The sequence below is a fragment of the Neofelis nebulosa genome, chromosome 5 (genome assembly GCF_028018385.1).
Source record: "Neofelis nebulosa isolate mNeoNeb1 chromosome 5, mNeoNeb1.pri, whole genome shotgun sequence".
Taxonomy (NCBI): Eukaryota; Metazoa; Chordata; class Mammalia; order Carnivora; family Felidae; genus Neofelis; species Neofelis nebulosa.
Window position 1 is genome coordinate 117,186,838 of NC_080786.1, and position 20,658 is coordinate 117,207,495.

A 20,658-nucleotide genomic window follows, 5' to 3' on the forward strand; every position below is an offset into this window, starting at 1 on the left:
GTAGATTTCAGTGTGTAGAAGCATAACCACAATTATTAGATGCTTTTCTCCTAGGAAAATTAACTCCCTGGTTGTTTAAATAGAAAAAAAAGAAGTTCTTTGAAACTATTCAGCAGCAAATAGACTAAAAAGATATTCACTTACAGTGATAACTTCTACTTCCTTCGCATTACTAGTTGAAACAATCTTTCCCTTTCTCAGTAGTAGCTTTTATTATGTTCATTTCAGTACTGAAGATGAAATTCCCACCGACTGGCAGAAGCCAATAGTTTAGTTCAATGAGATTGTAAATTTAGATTCAGGAAGACATCTCTCTTTTCTATTACCGTTTTATATTCAGACAAACTAAACCACAGTCATCTGTGCTCTTTTTGAGAAATGAATTTATCAGACTATTGGATTTCAATTTGGTGAAATTAGGAATTGTAAACTTAATTTCAAAGCCCTATATTTTTAAATACTCAATAATGCTGGAAATTTCTTCCTTTGCACTTTTGATTGTTATAAATTTCGTCTGAGCTGTGATTTTGTTAATATGAGCAAGTGGAAAGAATATGGTATTAGTAATTAGAAGATTTGGTTCTAATCCTAGTTTTGCACCACGTGACTTTTTAACATTCTTCAATACACTTAACATCTTTGGGCTTAATTGTCCTCGTTAATTAAATAAGGAGGTTGGATAAAATGATTTTTTTTTTGGCTTTCGCCTCCTGGGCTTGCACCTGCTGTGACTTGCTCCAAAACAGAGGCTACCTGTTTTGAAGTTTCTGAACAGAACATTCATATTTATTATGTATTTATTACTTATTATATATTTATTATTTATCATGTTGTATTCATTTTCCGATTGTTGTGCACTTTGTGATGTCCACAAAGCTCACATTTTTCACATTTAAGTTACAGAAGCAGAAATCTATCTAATTCATGTAACAAGTATTTTAAATTAAATTTAACAATTATCTTAAGTTACATCATTCAACAAAATAGGCAAAGATCAGAGCTTACATTTAACTGAAAAGAGAAATAGACAAGAAACAACACAAACCCGTAATTTATAAGAAACAAAAAAACCCCCATATGCAACATTATGTAAGAAATTCTTCCAGGTTATAGAAAAGGAAAAAGAACAAGTAAGGGGGTTGTGGTGGATTGTCTTATTAAATAGAGTGGGCAGGTAGGGCTCATGAAGGAAAGGTTAGAACAGAAACTTGAAATAAGTGAGTCAGCCAAGCCAATATCTAATGAAAAGCAGTTCTGGCAGAAGGAACAGCCAAGTTAAGATCCCAATGCAGGAAGCGGTCTGTTGTGTTCACAGAAGAGCAAGAAAGTCAGTACGGTTGGGCCTGTGTGATCGAAAGGAAGGGTAGCAAAAAGTGTAAAAAAGAAAAGTGTGAATGATTTTCACAATGGCCCCAATATTTTCTGCCTTCCTTCCTCCATACTCTTTGATCATGATTCTCAGTACTGACTCCTTCTCAATACTGGCTATGGACTTGGTCAGCTGTCTTGTTTTCAGCACTGGGATGGCAGCATACTTGATTTGAGGGAGCTGGTAAAAGCCTCTCCCTTTCCCTTGGAACCCTACCGCTGCTACGGAGGAAGCCCAGGGCAGCCCAGGGAGGATGAAAGACCGCACGGAGTGGAGCAGAGGCATCTGGCATCTGCCTGGGGTCCTCCTGGACCAGTCAGCTCTGGGGAACCCACCAGCTGACAGTGGACACTACACAGTTGACCATTAGGTTCATAAGAACTAATTGAGTTGTTTAAAGTCAATTTTAAGGTGGTTTGTTTCACAGCACTGATCCCAGAAGTGTTGTCAGGGAGATAATAGAGGTTGGGAGTGAATACTGAGGGGCCCTGTTTAGAATTGTATACATTTTGGGGGTGCGTGGGTGGCTCAGTTGGTTAAGCATCCGACTCTTGGTTTTGGCTCAGGTCACGATCTCATGGTTCATGAGTTCGAGCCCTGTGTGGGCTCCATGCTGACAGTGCAGAGCCTGCTTGGGATTCTGTCTCTCCCTCTCTCTGCCCCTCACACCCCTCTATCTCTCAAAATAAATAAATAAACTTCAAAAAAAAAAGAAGTTATTTCACTCTGAGTATAAGAAATCATGATAAGGGTTTGAGCAGACATATGGCATGATCTTTTATTTTAGAATGCTCACTCTAGCTGCTATACCTCAAGGGGTGTCTATACATCTTCATTCAAATTCTTGCTTCTCTGGCCCATCCTTATTCATAACTCCAGAGTGCAGAAGAGGGATTTCTACCTTATTTGGCACATTTGCTCAACTTATGAAGAGAAATGTTATTGTCAATTTAACTTGGATGTGGTATTACCTTCTTGTGGATACCAAAGTTTGTTCTGACTTTTCACCTTTCCTCCAAGGAATTATTTCAATTCCCTTTTGCTCAAAGATAAGTACTGTATGTCAAGTTCGACCTTCTTACCCAATTTCCATGTTTAAGAGAGCTAGTGGCATTACCTGGTAGTTAGAGTCTCATGGATATTTTGAGAAAAAGCCAGGGGAGGTAGAACCTATTACATTTTTCTAATATTGTAGAATCTCAGATTCCGGGATATAAAGCAACAAGGTGAAATGGCTTCTAACAGTCTAGAATTCTATGTTCTTCTTTTATTCTAAGATCCAATCTCTTCGTGACAATTTATTTACTACTCACACAAAGTGATACTTCTTGGACACCATTGGCAACAAATGTCACCCAGAGCATCTCAGATCTGTATTCCAAGTTATAAGAGTCATATTCTTTTGCTAAAACAGAAACTGCTATGGTTTCAAAGATGATTGTACTTCTTGCTTTGACAATAATTATTTAAGAAAAATGTGTAGCTTCGAGAGAATCTTTTCTATCTCTGAGAATAAATAAAATTTTGTTTGAGTAAATTATATATTAATTCTTCAATATCTTTGTCTTGCTCTCTCTCTCTCTCTCTGCTCCTCTCCTCTCCTCTCCTTCTCTCTCTTTTTCATATCCAGCTATCTGGTTATCATTTACCTAAGAAATATAAGATCCTGATGGACTATAATTCTTAGAAAATTAATGAGTATTAGAGTATCTGAGCCGTAGTCCTGGTTCAATTACATAGTGGGGAACATAGAACAAATATCGATTAATCTGTTTTCCTTACAGATATTTAAAATTGTTAGTAACTTTTTATTTTTTTGAAGTTTATTTATTATGAGAAAGAGATAGAGATGAGAGAGAGAGAGTGAGAGAAAGAGAGAGAGAGAGACAATGGGGGAGGGGCAGAGACCAAGGGAGAGAGAGAGTCCCAAGCAAGCTCTGCATCGTCAGCACTGAGCCCGATGCGTGGCTTGAACTCATGAACTGTGAGATCATGACCTGAGCCGAAATCAAGAGGTGGAGCATAACCGACTGAGCCACCTAGGCACCCCCCAAAATTGTTAGTAACTTTTTAAAAGATATTTCTTTTACAAAAGCAAATTTGCGTTATTATAACTAATCCTCATAACAGCCATTTGAGGAAAATATTAACATCATCTACATCTAAGCTACAATATATTTCTAGATATTAAAAGAAAACTCTGACTATTAGGGTAATTACACATTTTTTTCATAGAAAAGAGAAAAAAGTTATCTACCTAGTATTAAAAATTAAACTATTAAGGCTGTAAATGAAATAATTAAGTGTCTAGCATAGGTTGAGTACACATTAGGATATATTATTTCATTAGGAGACTGTGCACTGGTGAAAAAGAAATAAGCAGACTTCTCAGGAATTAGTAAACACTGGCTCTGAACTGACACTGTTTCCAGGAGACCCAAAACACCTCTGCGATCTACCAAAGCGAGAGCATTTGAAGGCCAGTTCTTGTTGTTGTTTGGGTGTTTGTTTGTTTTTATCTCAGTCAGATCCATTTCACAGTGGGGCCAGTGGGTCCCTTCACCCATCCTGTGGTTATTTGTCCAGTTCTGGAATGTGTGATTGGAATAGACACACTTAACAACTAGCAAAATCCCCACACTGGTCTCTTGATCCGTGGATTGAGGGCTCTTCAGGTGGGAAAGGCAAAGTGGAAGGCTCTATGTAGGACAACTGCCTCTACGAAAATAGGAAATCAAAAGCAGTATCTTATTTCTGCAGGGATGGCCGAGAGTAGAGCTACCACCCGCGACTTGAAAGATGCAGGGGTGGTAATCCCTCTACATTCCCATTCAGCTTGCCTATTTGGCTGCGCAGGAAACATGAATTTTAGAGAATGGCGATGGATCATCCTAAGCACAACCAGGTGGTGACTGCGGTTGCAGCTGCTGTGCCAGGTGTAGTTTCATTGCTTGAGTAAATTAACACATTCCCTGGTACCTGGTATGTTTTGGTCTGGCAAATAATTTTTCTTCATCCATGTTAGTGGAGACCAGCAGAGTAGTTCAATCCTCTGGCAGAGCCAACAACACACGTTCACTATCTTATGTTCGGGTTATGTCAAGTCTCCCGCTCTGTGTTATAACTTAGTTTGCAGGAATCTTGATCACTTTTCCCTTCCACAAGATAACCCACTGGTCGTTATATTGATGACATTCATCCATTGAGCAAAAAGTAGCAGCTACTCTAGACTTACTGGTAAGACATTGCAGATCAGAGGGTGAGAAATAAATCTGACAACAATTCAGGGGCCTCCTACGTCAGTGACATTTCTAGGACTCAAGTGCTGTGGGGCACGTCAAGATATCCACTTTAATATGAAGGATAGGTTGTTGCATCTGGTCCCTCCCACAACCAAAAACGGGATGTAAAATTGAGCGGGTCTCTTTAGACGTTGGAGGCAATATATTTTTCTCATTTTGGTGTGTTCTGCCAGCCCACTTACCAAGTGACCAAAAAACTGCTCTTTTTATTGGGATCCAGAACAACAGAAGGCTCTGTGACAGGTCCAGTCTGCCATGTTAGCTGCTCTTCCACTTGGGCCATCTGATTTAGTAGATCCAATGGGGCTTGATGTGTCAGTGGCAAATAAAGATTTTGCTTGGAGCGGATGAATATCAGCTTAAAACCTTCAGATTTTGGAAGAAAACCTTGTCATCTTCTGTGGATAATTATTCTCCTTTTCAGAAACAGCCTTTGGTTTGCTCTTGGGCCTTAGTAGAGACTGAATTTTAACCATGATCCACCATGATAACTTCAGGTTATCAGGCAACCTGAAGTACCATGAACTGGGTGTTTTCTGACTCCCAAGCCATGAAGTTGGGTATTCACAGTAGCACACCACCATCAAAAGCAAGTAGTTCGTGTGGAATTGGGTTCCAACAGGCTCTGGAGGCTCAAGTAGGTTCCATTAAGAAATTCCCAAATACCCGTGGTCCCCACTTCTGTTACCCTACCTTATTTCTCACAGCCTGCAGCTATGGCCTCATAAGGAAGTTCTTTATGATAAGTTGATAAGGAAAGAGGAAATTTGGGCCTAGTTTACAGATGAGTCTGTATGATAGGCAGACACCATCTGGAAGTGGGTAGCTACAACACTATAGCCCTTCTCTGGGACATTCCTGAAGAACAGTGGTAAAGGGAGATACTCTCAGTGGACAGAACTTCAACAGTGTATCTGGTTCCTTTTTTGTTCAAGGAGAAATGGCTAGATATGGGATTGTATACCAATTCATGGGTTGTGGCCAATGGTTTGAGTAGATGGTTAGGGACTTGGAAGATGATTGGAAAGTTAGTAAGAAGGAGATCTGGGAAGAGGTATGTGGATAGGGCTCTCAGAATGGATAAAAAATTTAAGTATTTGTGTCCCATGTGAATGTTCACCAAAGAGTGACATCAGTATAGGAGTATTTTAATAATCAAGTGGATGGGATGACCCATTCTGTGGATGGCAGTTAGCCTCTTTTTCTAGCCATCCTTGTCAGTGCCCAATAGGCTCATGAATAAAGTGTCCATGGTGGCAGGTTTTGTATGAGCTCAGTAACAGGGACTTCTACTCATGAGGGCCAACAGCCACTGCTACAGTCACTGCTGAGTGTCCAGTGTGCCAGAAGCAGAGAGTTTCTGATGTAGAGACATTCTCTGGAGTAGTCATCCAGCTACCCGGGGGCAGATTGATTACATAGGATCACTTCCATCATGGAAGGGTCAGCAATTTTGTTCTTACTGGAATAGACACTTACTCTGGATACAGATTTGCCTTCCCTGCATGTAATGCTTCTGCCAAAACTACTGTTTGTGGACTCACATAATGCCTTATCTCCTCTCATGGTATTCCACACGGCATTGATTCTGATCAAGGAACCCACTTCACAGCAAATGGGCCGATACTCATGGAATTCACTGGTCTTATTAAGATCTGGCTGTGTGAAGCAGCTGGCTTGATAGAGTGGGGGAATGGTCTTTTGAAAATTCAGTTGCAGTTCCAGCGAGGAGGCAAGGGCTGTACCTCACAGGGCTGAGGCAAAGTTCTCAGGAGTTGGTACATACTCAAAATCAGTGTTTAACATAAGGTGCTGTTTTTTCCACACTCACGATTCATGGATCCAGAAATTAAGGGGTAGAAATGAGAGTATCACCACTCATTATTACCTCTAAGGATCTGATGATTACACTTTTGCTCCCTGTCCACATAATCTTCAGACCTTGCTCGTCAAGAACTCTTGACCAAAGACAGAAATGCTTCCACTGAGAGATACAGAAATGTTTCTAGTTATATGAGCCAATTCCTTAAAATAAATCTGTCTATATACATCATATTGGTTCTCTTACTTTGGAGAATCCTAACTAATACAACTAGCAATGCCTGCCAGAGGAGACTTCAGAAGTGTTTGTTTACATTATAATTCTACATTTTACAGTATATGTTCTTTTCAACTATAGTGCACTTAAAAATAAAGACAATTTACATGGGAAATGTTATTATTTAATGGATGAAGGAATTAAAACTCTTTATTTTTTTAAACAAATTTTATTTATTTTTGAGAGAGAGAGAGAGAGCACGAGCAGGGGTGGTTCAGAGAGAGAGGGAGACACAGAATTTGAAACAGGCTCCAGACTGAACTGTCAGCACAGAGCTCGATGTGGGGCTCGAACTCATGAGCTGTGAGATCATGATTGAGCCAGGGTCGGATGCTTAACTGACTGAGTCACCCAGGCACCCCAGGAATTAAGACTTTTGAGTGGCTAAGTGAATTTCTAAAGATGATATAAACAATAAATATCAGGTGCAGGATTGACGCTCATATTCCAGAGCTACAAATAGCACAGTGGCTTTCCAAGGGGCAGTATTCACTTACACCTATTAGCTTGGACTTGGGCAACATGATTGCTTATTAATAAAATGAACATAATTGTATCTAAAATCAGAAGATTTTTTGAAAATTGATTGAGTTGTGTATTTCAGGCATCCTGGATAGTGCCTGATTATACCATATATTTAATATTTTATGTTGTTATTTCTTATTAAAATGAAAATGCTACTTTTTGTATTAAATCCATTACTTTTATGAAGAAACCGTCTATATTTTGCTAAAAGTTAAAGTGATATAAAAAAAAGTTATGGTTTGAAAAACTTTTGGGTTTTAAGTGATTAGCTTTAATTGAGAAATCTTTTAAAATAAAGCTTAGATGAACTATTGTCAAATCTAGTTATGTGATATTTACTGATAAGGCAAGAGATGGTCTGGGCACCCTGGATTTTGGATGCTTCAAGTTGAGAGAATTAGTGAAGCATGACACCAAGTATGAATTCATACTATAAAAAAAATCTAAGGATGCCTTTAGCTTCTTCTTTTAAAACTCCAGTATTAATGTTTAGAAAGCACTTAGGAAGGGTTTTATCTCTAATTTCCCCAAAAGACCCCTTTGGAAAATGATTGATTGGCATTTGGCAGACATCCTTTATTGTGTTATAGTTTTGTGTTATGGTCTTTTAAGCTTCAATATTAGGGAAAAAAATTTCAAAGTATGCACTTCTGTATTATTCCCAAAGGTAATAATATGAGGATTAAATGCAATCAGTTTTCTGAGTCAGGCACAGCCATAAATATGGTATTGAACATATGTTGAAACAGTCTATAAGGTTTCAGAAAATGAAGAATGAGCTAAAGATTTTTTTTTTTTGTAACCCAAATTCCTTCTATTCAAGAGCAAAAAGCAATTGGAGGATGCCAAAAATTGTGGATTTGGGTTCAGTAGCCACCACTATCATGGAAATTTTGGCTGCTGAAATCCAATTCAGATACATCCCATGTGAGGAATGATAGTATCTTTACTAAGATCAAGAGTTTTAACAGACAGCAGACAGATGCTAACAGAAACTCTGTAACTTTTGATAGACCTTTTTATTGAAGACTTATGCTGTTGGTTATTTGATTACTAGTTTCCAGAACAAAATGTAATTCTGTCTATATATCTGAATTCTAACACTATGATGGCTGTTTTTACTGGAAGTATTGAACCTGTCGGTAGCATTTGGTATAGTTGATCTCTCTCTCTTTCCTTCTACATTGCCTTTTAAAATTTTATTTCCAGATCACTGCACTTGATTGGTTTTCTTCTTAGCTTACTGGTTGTTCAGTTACCTCTGTCAATTCCTTATCTTTTAACCGACCCATTACTGTTGGCATGGCCTAGAGCTTGGTTTGTGGACTTCTCTTTTTTAGCTAAAGATTTATGGTGATCTCATCTAGTCTTATAACTTTAGAAACTATATGCTGATGACTTCCCAAATTTTTATGCCTCTTAATCAGACTGTACTCCAAACTACAGACTTATATATCCAACTGCCTACTCAACATCTCTGTGTCTGTGTCTGTCTAATAGACATCACAAATGTACCATGTATAAAACTTCTGACATTCCAAATAATCCTTCCTTTGGACATCTGCTCTACTTCCATTGTTCCTCCGGTATAAGCTGAGACCCTTGGAGCAATGCTTACCTCCATTCTTTCTCTTGCATTCTATATCAAATCTGTTAGGAAATGATGGTAATTCTGTCTTCAAAAAGTTACTTCCACTGTTACCTCCTTGGTCTGAATTGCCATAATCTCTTGCCTGGATACTGAGTTATCCTTGTAAAATATAAGTCAAACGATGCCATATCTCCATTTCACTCAGATTAGAAGCCTGAATCCAGAAAGTGGCCAATGTGGTCTGTCATGTTCTGCTACCCACCTCTGCTCTCTGACTCCTCCTACCATTTTCACACATGCTCAGTCAGCTTCAGCATACTGGCTTCCTTGATGTTATGTGAGCATACCAGATATATTCTTATTTTAAGGTTTTTGCTCTATCTGTTCTGGAAAATTCTTCTACCAGATAATGAATTTGGCTAACCTTACCACCTTGTCTAAATTTCACCATTTCAAGGAGGCTCACCCTGATCACCGTACTTAATACTAAATCCTGACCTCCCCCCACACCTTCTGTACTGTTCCTCACATCCCCAAACTGGACTCCCTTTACCATGCTTGATTATTTTAACTTTTTTTCCCCCATAGAATTACTTTTGATACCTTTTCCCAACTAGAATATAAACTCTTTAGGAAACTTTGGTGTTGGCCACTGGTGTGTCTAAGCATCTAGAACAGTGTTAGGTACTTAGTAAACATTTTAAACAAGTTTTGAATGAATAAATAAGTTACATATGAGAAGAGCTCTACATTCTGGCCCAAATTTCATCTGCAGGCAAGAAAAACTAAGTAGTGTGAGTTTGAAGAGGACAGTAGTTTGAAAGAAAAAAAACAAAAGTTTTCTCTTTGCAATCTACCAAGTTCAGTTTACTCTATTATCTTTTATACATTTAACATTTTTATGCAAAAAATATTTACCATTTTCATATAATCTATTACAGATAACAGAACTATGTATTTTTATATTAAAGGGAAGAAGACACAATGACTGCCCTAGGGAAATAATAGGACAGCATAGAACCAACGCAGGCATTGCTGTGATCTGAAGAGTGACCAAAACTCCAATACCAACAAGACATCAAAGATAACTTCAAAGCACCTGAGTTTTAAAGCGGGTATAATGTCTGGCGTGATCTGGCAGGTTTTGAAAGGATAACGTTCTGTCTGAGTTATGATAAAACTTCATAAAGATTTATGTGTTTCTTGAAGCTTATGATTTGTATATTTCCTTCATCTTTCCCCTCATTTGTTATTATAAATCCCAGCTGTTATTGTATGCATTTTTAAAGTACCGTGTGCTATATATTTTCCTGCTAGAGACTGTTTGGATGTTTTCAATCCATGAAATGTATTCAGATTTTGAAAACTTCACAACAGAAAGAGACTCCTTAGAAAATAGAAAAAAAAAATCAAGTAAAAGTGTATATTGTTAGTATCATGAAGCATTAGGAAAGCATAGCTCAATGTTAAAAATTCCTAGAACTAGAAATTAAAAAGAGATGAGGGAATTGAATGGAAAAATAGCAGAAATCTCCTGGGACCAGAGTGGGGAAAAACTCAAACAGAGGAACATTGACAGAAGTATTATTTTAAATTTTAAACTGTTTATTATTTCTTTGAGAATTGGATATAATGTGTAGGTCAACAGTAAAGTTTTCATAGACATCTTTTGGGCTAACCTAAGCGAATTGGTTAATTACATTTCTTTAATAATTAAACATTTTTGGCTCATGTTAAAATATCCATTTTTGACGGAAAAATAGGTTCCATTTATTCCTGTTTCTCAACATACTGAAAGACAATATAGCAGGCTGTTTTTGAGCAACGATGAAGCAATCTTAAGAATTCAGCATGGCTGTTAACTTTTGAAACTTTGCAGTTGGAGTGAGAACATTACTCCAAGAGTGATGCATGGAGTGAGAGAGGAAGCCAGCATCCCGTGTGCCATTTTTCTGACCTGGATTGTTTTATACTCACAGTGTTACTATGAAATGATAGGGATAAATAAAATTGTTTTGAGATTGTTTCTATGAAAAATAATTGGGGTCACTGAAAAGTGCCATTGTAAAACATGAAATTATTAGCATTTGCATGAAACTGTCCTTAATTATGAAAACAAAATTAATATGAATTTTTTTGTTTTAACTGTTCTAATTTCTTTGTTATTTTAATTATGCATCAATTAAATCAACTATAAAATGTGGATATGTATGACATCCACTTGAAATTATCATTCATAAGTGTTCATTCTTTAATTAAATATCTAAAATATGCCAAAGCAGAAAAAATCTTTAATTGCTTTACGAACAATATGGGATTATATACAATGTGTTGAATATTTGGGAAGAAAGTGAAATTTTCATCTTACTCTTTAAACTTGGTAATATTTTGTTTCCTAATGCATTATAATATCACAATTCTTTTGTATACTCTCGTGTATTGTGTGTCAGCAAGTACAATATTATTATATATTGGGAAGCAAAATAATACCAAGTTTTTTCATATTAACAAAACTAATAAAACGTTTTCCCATATTAAAAATACAAAGTATTACAAAATACTTATAGTGGGCAAAAACTAAGACTGTGGTGTGCTGTCTAAAGTGATTTATGATCTTCCAATGCTTATAGTACTGTCAAGTTTCAGTTTTGGATCACACTATTATAACGTGTCAAACAATTTTAAAAATACTCCAACAGTTGACTACACCTGTTTCCACTTTGCAAATCCTTTCAAGTTCATAGCACTTTGATCGAAAAGGAAATATTTAACTTCTGTCTTTCTTTTTCAATCTAAAAGTTGGAAATTTTTTCTTATTGTAATTTTTGTGTGATGTATTAACATTAGCAGGATCATAAATTGCTAAGATTAGTAAGTCATCTATTTGATCATTTGTAAAGAGATTTTTCACAGACTTTCATTTGGGTTATTTTCAAAGATGTGAACAGAACAAAATGTGGTAAAATTTTACTAAACTATATTATCATATCCTAATGAATAACTTTTAACACTTAATCCAAGTATTGGGGGTATGCTTCCTTAAATTTGACATATATATCTGCATATATACATGTTCTCCATTTAAATATTTAACAGCATCTTCTGGTTATGCCAAAAGTAGGACACATTCTTCATGTGGTTATTATTTAGCATTTTGTCCAACTTACTTATTTTGGGCAGCTTTAAGCGGAATGAAGTTCTTGTTATCTTAACTCTTTCATGTGACCTGATTGTCATTGGAAGCCACCATTTCTCTGTTCAGTCACCCCTCATAGGCAGAAATCATGGAGATGACATAAAGCCATTGTACTATTATTTCTCTCATTCTTAGCACAAGCATTTGATTATTTCTATATTGCGTTAGTGAGGATTCAGGGAGTCACATTTAAACTGTGAAAATAACAATAAGATAAATTTTTACAAGAAGACACTGAGAAGCAATTTGCAGATAAAGAAAAATCCATGGAGTGCTGCAGGTGAATTTGACAATCTTTACTAAGTAGAACATCATTTTTTTTTCATTATGCTTTGGATTTTATGGATATTAATTCTCTCAGTTTTCAGACATTCTCTAGTTTCATGAGGCACTTTGAGAAATTCTTTTTTTCAGTCCGTTGTGGAATTTTAATAGAAGGCTTAGCAGTGTCTTAATCCAAATAAGTTATCAAATAAATATAAAAGAATCAAGTGCAGCCAAGAAATCCCCCTTGGCAGAAATATTATAAAGGTAATAGTTGGATGAGAAATTTCAAAATATGTTATTAAAATGCTCAAGGAAGATTTCTAGGGATGTAATTTAGTGTGCTATTTAGGTAACTTCTTAAAGATACAAAGTACTTTTTTTAAAAAATGAAGACATTTATGCCTTCAATAAGCTCAGTTTTAAAAAAATCAAGCTTGAGAGTAAGAATCGTAATTCTTACTGAAAAGAGCCTAATTTTAAGAGAAACCTCAGTATACGCATGCTGGATCACTCAGATACTCAACAAGAATGACTTTTGTGCTAGACCTTGTTGAGCTGTGTTTATTGTTACTTAGAAGTTAGGCTCCGGGGTGCCTTGGTGGCTCAGTCAGTTAAGCGTCTGACTCTTGGTTTTGGCTCAGGTCCTGATCTCACGGTTCCTGGGTTCAAACCCTACTCTGAACCCCGTGTTGGGCTGTGCACTGACAGCTCAGAGCCTGTTTGGGATTCTGTCTCTCCTCTCTCTCTTCCCCTCTCCCACTCGCTCTCTAGTGTGTGTGCATGTACGTGCTCTCTTTCTCTTTCTCAAAATAAATAAGTAAACATCAAAAAAAAAAAAAAAAGAAGTTAGGCTCTGAATGAAATTTGCAGGCACAAGCTGTAGAGCTTATGCCTTATACAGTCCCATAGTGAACAAAACAGAGGGATATAAAATTATATCTTCTTATTTATAAAAAAAAAAAAATAGACAACGTTTCAAACTCTGAAGTTTTTTCCAAACAGACCTACAGCTCTCAGGTGGAGCTGGTAAATCAACAATGGTTTGCAGGAAGAAGAAAAGATGTACAATGCTTTCAGTATTAACAGTCGTTTTTCTATCAACTCATTGGTAGCAAAGAGAATACTGAAATCTACATTATGGTGTTGGTCTGAGGGTTGAAGATCATCTTCGGGAGACATCTAATATACTGCCAGGCGTATAATAAACTTCTGGACAATAATACCCTAATAAAAAGAGAACATATCAGCAATCTCAAGATGTTCATTCAAATTCATGACCATATTACAGCTAAATTATTTGCATCTCTATTTTCCTGGGGGACATCAGCATCATAATCACTTTCTGTTTGAGTTCTTGGCTCCATGATAGTACCTTCCTAAGACATGTTGATGATCTGGAATAATGCTTATTGGAAACATTCAGCACTAGTCCTGTCTCTTGTTTTTCTTTCTAATTGTCTCGGATTGGAGTGAGCTTATTGACTTTCACAAATGACATATTCCACAAAATATTCCATCTTAATCAACCTCTTAGTGATATAGAAAATATCCAGATTTACACTCTAAATGATTATATTTACAAAGGGAGTGTGTTAAGGATTAAAAGTAGAAAACAAAAAAAAAATTCAGTATTAAAACCATAGTCCAACTAGTGAGGATAAACACTTAAATACCTACTAGAAGGTGGTAATTGCCATCATAGATAAATGGGTTCTGAAATAGAGAGATGAGACCAATTTTTTTCTCTCTCAGGATTGTCTGACTACTTTTATATCTTTTGTGCTCAGTAATACTTAAGCAAGGTATTTATTAGAAAAGCTACTTTAGGGGCGCCTGGGTGGCTCAGTCGGTTGAGCGTCCGACTTCGGCTCAGGTCATGATCTCGCGGTCCGTGAGTTCGAGCCCCGTGTCGGGCTCTGTGCTGACGGCTCAGAGCCTGGAGCCTGTTTCAGATTCTGTGTCTCCCTCTCTCTCTGCCCCTCCCCTGTTCATGCTCTGTCTCTCTCTGTCTCAAAAATAAATAAACGTTAAAAAAAAATTAAAAAAAAAAAAGAAAAGCTACTTTAGCCATATTTCGTTACCTTTCAAACCCTGTTGCATTTTATTTTTTATTTTTTTTTATTTTTTTTTATTTTTTTTATTTTTTAATATATGAAATTTACTGTCAAATTGGTTTCCATACAACACCCAGTGCTCATCCCAAAAGGTGCCCTCCTCAATACCCATCACCCACCCTGCCCTCCCTCCCACCCCCCACCCTGTTGCATTTTAAATTAACCCCCAAACACTGTATTTACCCCCAGTAACCCCCATCCTCTTTATTTTTATCATGGCTTCCACACTGATTTTCACGTCTATTGTCACGTCTTACGGAATGGTTACTTAAATACTCATATAAGCTTAACTACCGTAACTTTTCAGTTCTTTCTTTAGTTATGATGAACACAAATAGTGCAGGTAATAGAAAAATGAGGAAAATAAATTTAGAATACAGTGTAATAAAGGATGCTATAGACTATGTTCCCTTTTATATTCAAATTCTCTTTTTTCAATAGCTCTTTTGTCAGCCTAGTTTTGTAAATTGTTAGAGGTAAGTACATAATGCAGTTGTATGTTTTAAAAACATGTTATAATTTGGGGCACCTGGGTGGCTCAGTTGGTTGAGCATCTGACTTTGGCTCAGGTCATGATCTCATGGTTCATGGGTTCAAGTCCCACACCATTCTTTGTACTCACAGTACAGAGCCTGCTTGGGATCCTCTGTCTCCTTCTCCCTCTGCCCCTCCCCTGCTCATGAGCTCTCTCTCTCTCAAAAATAAATAGACATTAGGGGCGCCTGGGTGGCGCAGTCGGTTAAGCGTCCGACTTCAGCCAGGTCACGATCTCGCGGTCCATGAGTTCGAGCCCCGCGTCAGGCTCTGGGCTGATGGCTCGGAGCCTGGAGCCTGTTTCTGATTCTGTGTCTCCCTCTCTCTCTGCCCCTCCCCCGTTCATGCTCTGTCTCTCTCTGTCCCAAAAATAAATAAAAAACGTTGAAAAAAAAATTAAAAAAAAAAAAAATAAATAGACATTAAAAATATATAAAAACATGTTATGACTCAATTCATGAATTGACTCCAAAGAGCTTTTCTACTAAAAACTCCAGTGTTTTTTTTTTAAGTTTACTTATAACAATATTTTTAAAAGTAAAATGTAATATTCTTTGTTATAATTTGGATACTTTGTCCAAGGGTCCATTATTCAGGGTATCAAAAGATCATACCTTATTTCATTTCATATTCTCCATGCCATTTGGCAACACCAGGTTAATATCACCACTATAGACTACATACTACTTGTTTCTTCACATGTTTTTCCCTTGTCTCGTTTTTCCTGGCTTAAGCCATCTCATTCATAATTTTTCTGACTTGGTCTTTTAGAGCCTTTCTTCCTATTTCGTCATTTATTTCTTTTTCTTGACCTCAAAGTCTACTGTGTCTTTTGAGCGTTACTTCTTTGACTTTGTTGAACTCCATTAAATTATGTTTGAAGTTTTTAAATTGTGTAACATGCTATTAGGCCTAAGGCTGGCTTCATTCTGGCCCACATGCTGAAAAAAAAAAAGGATATATTAGTTTGCCAGGGCTTCCAAAACGAAGGGGGGGGGGGTGTTGAATAGCAGACATATATTTTCTCATAGTTCTGGAGGCTAGAAACTGGAGATCAAGGTGTCTGCAGGGCTGTCTCGTCTGAAGCCTTTGTCCTGGGCTTGTAGATGGCTGTCTTCCTCTGGTGTCTTCACATGGTCTTCCCTTTTGTTGGTGTCCTAACCTTCTGTTTTCCTAAGGTCATCAGTCATTTAAATTGAGGCCCAGCTATAAGATCTCATTTTATCTTAATTACATCTTTAAAGCCCCTATCTGATTTTTTAAAGTTTATTTATTTATTATTTCTGAGAGAGAGAGAGAGAGAGAGAGAGAGAGAGAGAGAACGCAAAGAAGTGCGGAAAGGGCAGAGTGAGAGGGAGACACAGAATCCGAAGCAGGCTCCAGGCTCAGAGCTGTCAGTGCAGAGCCAGATGTGGGGCTTGAACTCATAACCGTGAGATCATGACCTGAGCCGAAGCCGGATACTTGGCTGACTGAGCCACCCAGGCATCCCTAAAGGTCCTATCTTTAAATCCACTCAACATATGAATTTGAGGGGATGTAATTGAGCTGAAAAATATGATGCAGAGTTTGTTGTGTAGTTGTTCCTTGTAGTTGTTCCTGAATAACCTCTAATAGAAATCCAGCGTCCTCAGGAGCTCATCCTCCTGGCTGTCCAAAGGACGTCCCTCTGCTGCCCCAGTTGTGTGTGTCACTTTACAATGTGCCCTGGGTTTAGGTCGTCACCAAGCTGCACACACTCTTTTCAAAAACTACTTAGTTTGTTATAGTTCCTAATCTCTGGTGGAAAGCTAAAAAAAAAATCTAATTTTACTACATGAGATCATGAGGGCCAAGATGATAAGCTGCTACACATGACGGATAATGTATTTCCTTTGCACGAGGACCTCTTGAAAATGCATACATTTAGTCCTAGAAACAAAAAATAATGGCAGGTATTTCTAGTGCAGGATGCACACTTTGTGGGATTACATGAGTTTTAGGAAACTTGAAGTTATGTGGCAAAGGTGGTCTCTTACTGAATATTTCTTTGTGAGTGTACATAGGATCATGTAAGAGGACCTTCATTATTTTGGGAAAAATGTCCTGTTTGCTGACTGGTTTGCAATTTTCTCCTGTGGAAAACATGGATCTTGCCGTAGTCCACTTGAGTGCGTCTGTATTCTTGAGGGATATAGAACAACAATGATTAGGTATCATTATCCATCTGACATTTATTATTGAGTTAAATAAAATAAAATTACTAATACTAAGCACCAGCTGTGTCCAAAATAATACGTTTATGTCTAAGTGATTGTGCTAATTTGATAAGAAGAGACTTTTCACAATATGCCCCAGAGTCACTGGCTTTCTACCAACCCTCTCAGGCCTGTATTTTCCAAACTAATGGAGACACAGAATAGAACATGCATGGCTTTCCAGGTGTCAGCAGCAGAATGGAATAGGCATTTTTGAGGCAAAAATGTTGAAATATCTGGAATATTTTAATGCTTGATGAAAGATACTTGAAATCTGGTACATATGGTAAACATCATACCTACCCAAGTATTTTTCCTTTCTACCCTTGCCCTTGGTAATTTTCAAAACGTGTGGGGTTAAGGTAGGAATTATATAAGCATCTGGGCCCTGTTCTCCCTTAAGACAGAGCAAAAGATACGTAATAGGGAACACTTCTGTATGCTGGTGTGTTTACAAATCACTTTGGGTATTCCCCATGATTCAGGCACACAGTGATTGAAGGGTGATGATGTTTACAAATTAGCATTTCCTTTTCTGTGAAGTTTCAGGCTTAAGGCATAAGCATCTTCAGGAAGACAGTCCAACAGCTGCTGCCTTCCTGATGAGCTAAAGGAATCGGAGACAGGCAGGTACCCAAGGAAATAAGGACAAGAGCATATGGCGCCAGTGGAAGAATGAATGCTGACTCACCCACTCTCAGGGCACAAACCCCCAGGCCCAGGCATTGGCAAGCTCTTTGAACTCTCCTTTGCACCAAAGACATTCATTCAGATTTTTTTTTTTTCAAGAGAAGTTTCCCTAAATAGGATGCTCTGACTTCATGTTCTTAGGACTGAAGGAGCATTTGCTGGAAGTTCTGATTAGAGTTTCAAAGCTGGAAAGTGATGTATTAAAACAAATAGCTTGATTTTCTTCAAAATGAGATTGCTAGGCAATCTGTTCAAATCCCACGGAGACAAATCAGTTATGTCACACCAAAACAACAAATAAGTAAGATTTAGAAAAATTTCATCTCCAGATATCACATACATTTCTATCAGTAGTTGATTTTTTACAAATTCCTAACTTACACTTTTCCTAATTTTGAAATGTCAAGCAATGTTATGCTATAGTATCTTATTTAGTGCCATCTTTCAAGAGCTATTGATCTCTTGGTTTTCTGTTTAAATACCTGATTTTGCTGGCTTTAATAATTTGATACAAACAATGATTACCTAAAATAAAATAATGCTGGTATTTTTATATTGTAGGACTACTTTAAAAATTTCATACAAAATTTGCCCACGCCAATGTCTACACTGCACAAAGGATTACAATAACTGACTATGGTAATGCAAATATCTTATTCATCATGCTCTCTTTAGGATATAATATTAATAGCTAGCACATCACATAGCCAGATTTATATTTTCCATTTAGACAGGCACACTGATTATAAATTCAGTGTTTTAATTTGTCCTTGGTGTGAAATGTACTTATATATTATTTCTAAAACCAAAAATAATGATCTTGTTGAGAAGCACTGGCATTATCTCTTCTCAAAACAGTCGACAAGAACCTGTCTTCTTCTTCTTCTTTTTTTTAATCCCGTCTCCTTTGGGAATGTAAAGCTATTACACAGTTGTCTCAGCTGCTACTTGGCATTCCAACCGGATCCTTGAGCTGCCAGACATTTCTAAATCCCACTCTCTCCGCTCTCCCCAAGTAGTTAACGGTTGGAGTACGGCACCCATAAGCTGCATCTCTCAAGGGGCCATCCGGCTGACGGCAGCAGGAACAGGCCAGCCCGCCGCTCAGGTCTCTCCATGAAGACCTGAGCACACTTGCAAGTTGACATGCATCCAGCCATCTAACTCACTGGACTTCTCAAAGGCCAATTTATATTCCAGAGTTGTTCCTCTAAGGCATTGCTCCAGGACAGAAATACTCCAAATCCTCAATCCAGAAATTTTAAAACCTCCTGAAGCTTGTAGCGGCACTATGTGTGGCAATAAATAATTTTTTTTTTCCAACAGAAATGATGAAATGTCCCTCTCAGTACTTTAAATGCTTTGCAAAGGTTTCAAATGGCCAGTGTTAGCTTTTTGGAGGCGATGGCTTCCAATGTATAAAAAGGGATAGGGTGCTCTTTTCTTCATTTAATCAAATGTGTGTGTGTGTGTGTGTGTGTGTGTGTGTGTGTGTAAGCTTGCGCAAACACAAAAGTCTGAGGCAGGAAACCAAATTAAAAAACCTGTTATGTTGTGTTGAATGTTAAAGTGACCAGGAACTTGTCTTTGAGATCTATATTAACAGACATTTTATAAGAAGGAAAAGTTAATATGCCCCTGGAGCTACTATTTAAATGACTTTAGCTTTATGGTCTTTTAATGTGGGACCTTTCAGCCTGGAAATGAGGTGGATTTTCCATCCTCTGACTTAAATCTCACAGCAGGGTAGCTTCCCCACTATCCTCGGAGCAGCTGTTAGTAGCAGGAGGAAAAGTGTCCTGCAATAAAATTGATTGCTTCAACCCACACTGCTCTCCAGCCCTCCACAGCTCTACTTTTTGTTGGGTCTCTTCACACCTGCTCCCCGAAGCACCAGATCTTATCTCCAATTGGTCTAAATGCAAATTCCAAAAAGAGAATGGATGCCCAGAAAAACCATAAGGTGGTTTCGTGAGAATTGTGAGGAATTGAGTGCCTGTTATTGCTGAGGTCTTTATGAAGATAACAGGAAAGGTCTGCCAAGGCAGGGGTTTTATTGTGATTAAGATCTTAGTTCTAAATCAAGACATGGCAGCCGGTATTCCTAAATCATTCCTGTGTAGACACTAGGGAGAAGGACAGAATGCATTAAGTGAATTTCCAGCAATATTGAGCCTAACAAATTTCCCTGGTCTTCCTGGAAGCCTCACATGCGGATAAGTAACACCTACTTGATATTTCCTTTCAGATTCCTGAGGATCAGTTGTCAACCTTTTGAAATGTCCCTTTCAGTAGAAGACAGGAGCTGGTATTGTCATAATTTGGTAACATAAGAGACGCAGTTCAGCCTTAAGTGTCAGGAGTGATTGGTGTGATGGCAAATTGTTAATCTTAATTTTAAAATGCCACAAGTCTTCATTTTAGCAATTAATAACTGTCACTGAGTCTTTATACATGGGACTCTGGTTGTACTTTACACCAATTTGATGTTAAAATAATATTCAAATCAACTTGCAGACAACTTTTCCTGATGAAATACCCTGAATTATTAATTCTTATCATAATGCAGTCTATGTATTGCTGTATCGTTCTTAAAGATATATAATGCGATTTGTACATACATTTATTTCGTTGTTTTTTGTTGTTGTTGTTTGGATCACTCTTAGGATATTATGAAATTGGGAAAGCTAATTAAATGTAGCCATCATATGTAACTTTTAAAATTTTCTACCAAG

The 20,658-nt window shown here is 37.5% G+C and overlaps 1 long non-coding RNA gene across 3 annotated transcripts in view; it reads left to right on the forward strand.

Moving 5' to 3' along the window:
* The window catches only part of LOC131512663 (uncharacterized), a 130,590-nt gene that overhangs the window by 47,187 nt on the left and 62,745 nt on the right, over positions 1 to 20,658 (forward strand). The window contains exons 3-4 of one of the 3 annotated variants that reach the window (XR_009262226.1): positions 18,485 to 18,562; positions 20,172 to 20,231. The exons of the other annotated variants lie outside the window; for them this stretch is intronic. This is a non-coding gene — a long non-coding RNA (uncharacterized LOC131512663). The remainder of the gene's footprint in view (positions 1 to 18,484; positions 18,563 to 20,171; positions 20,232 to 20,658) is intronic. 3 annotated transcript variants of the gene reach the window in all.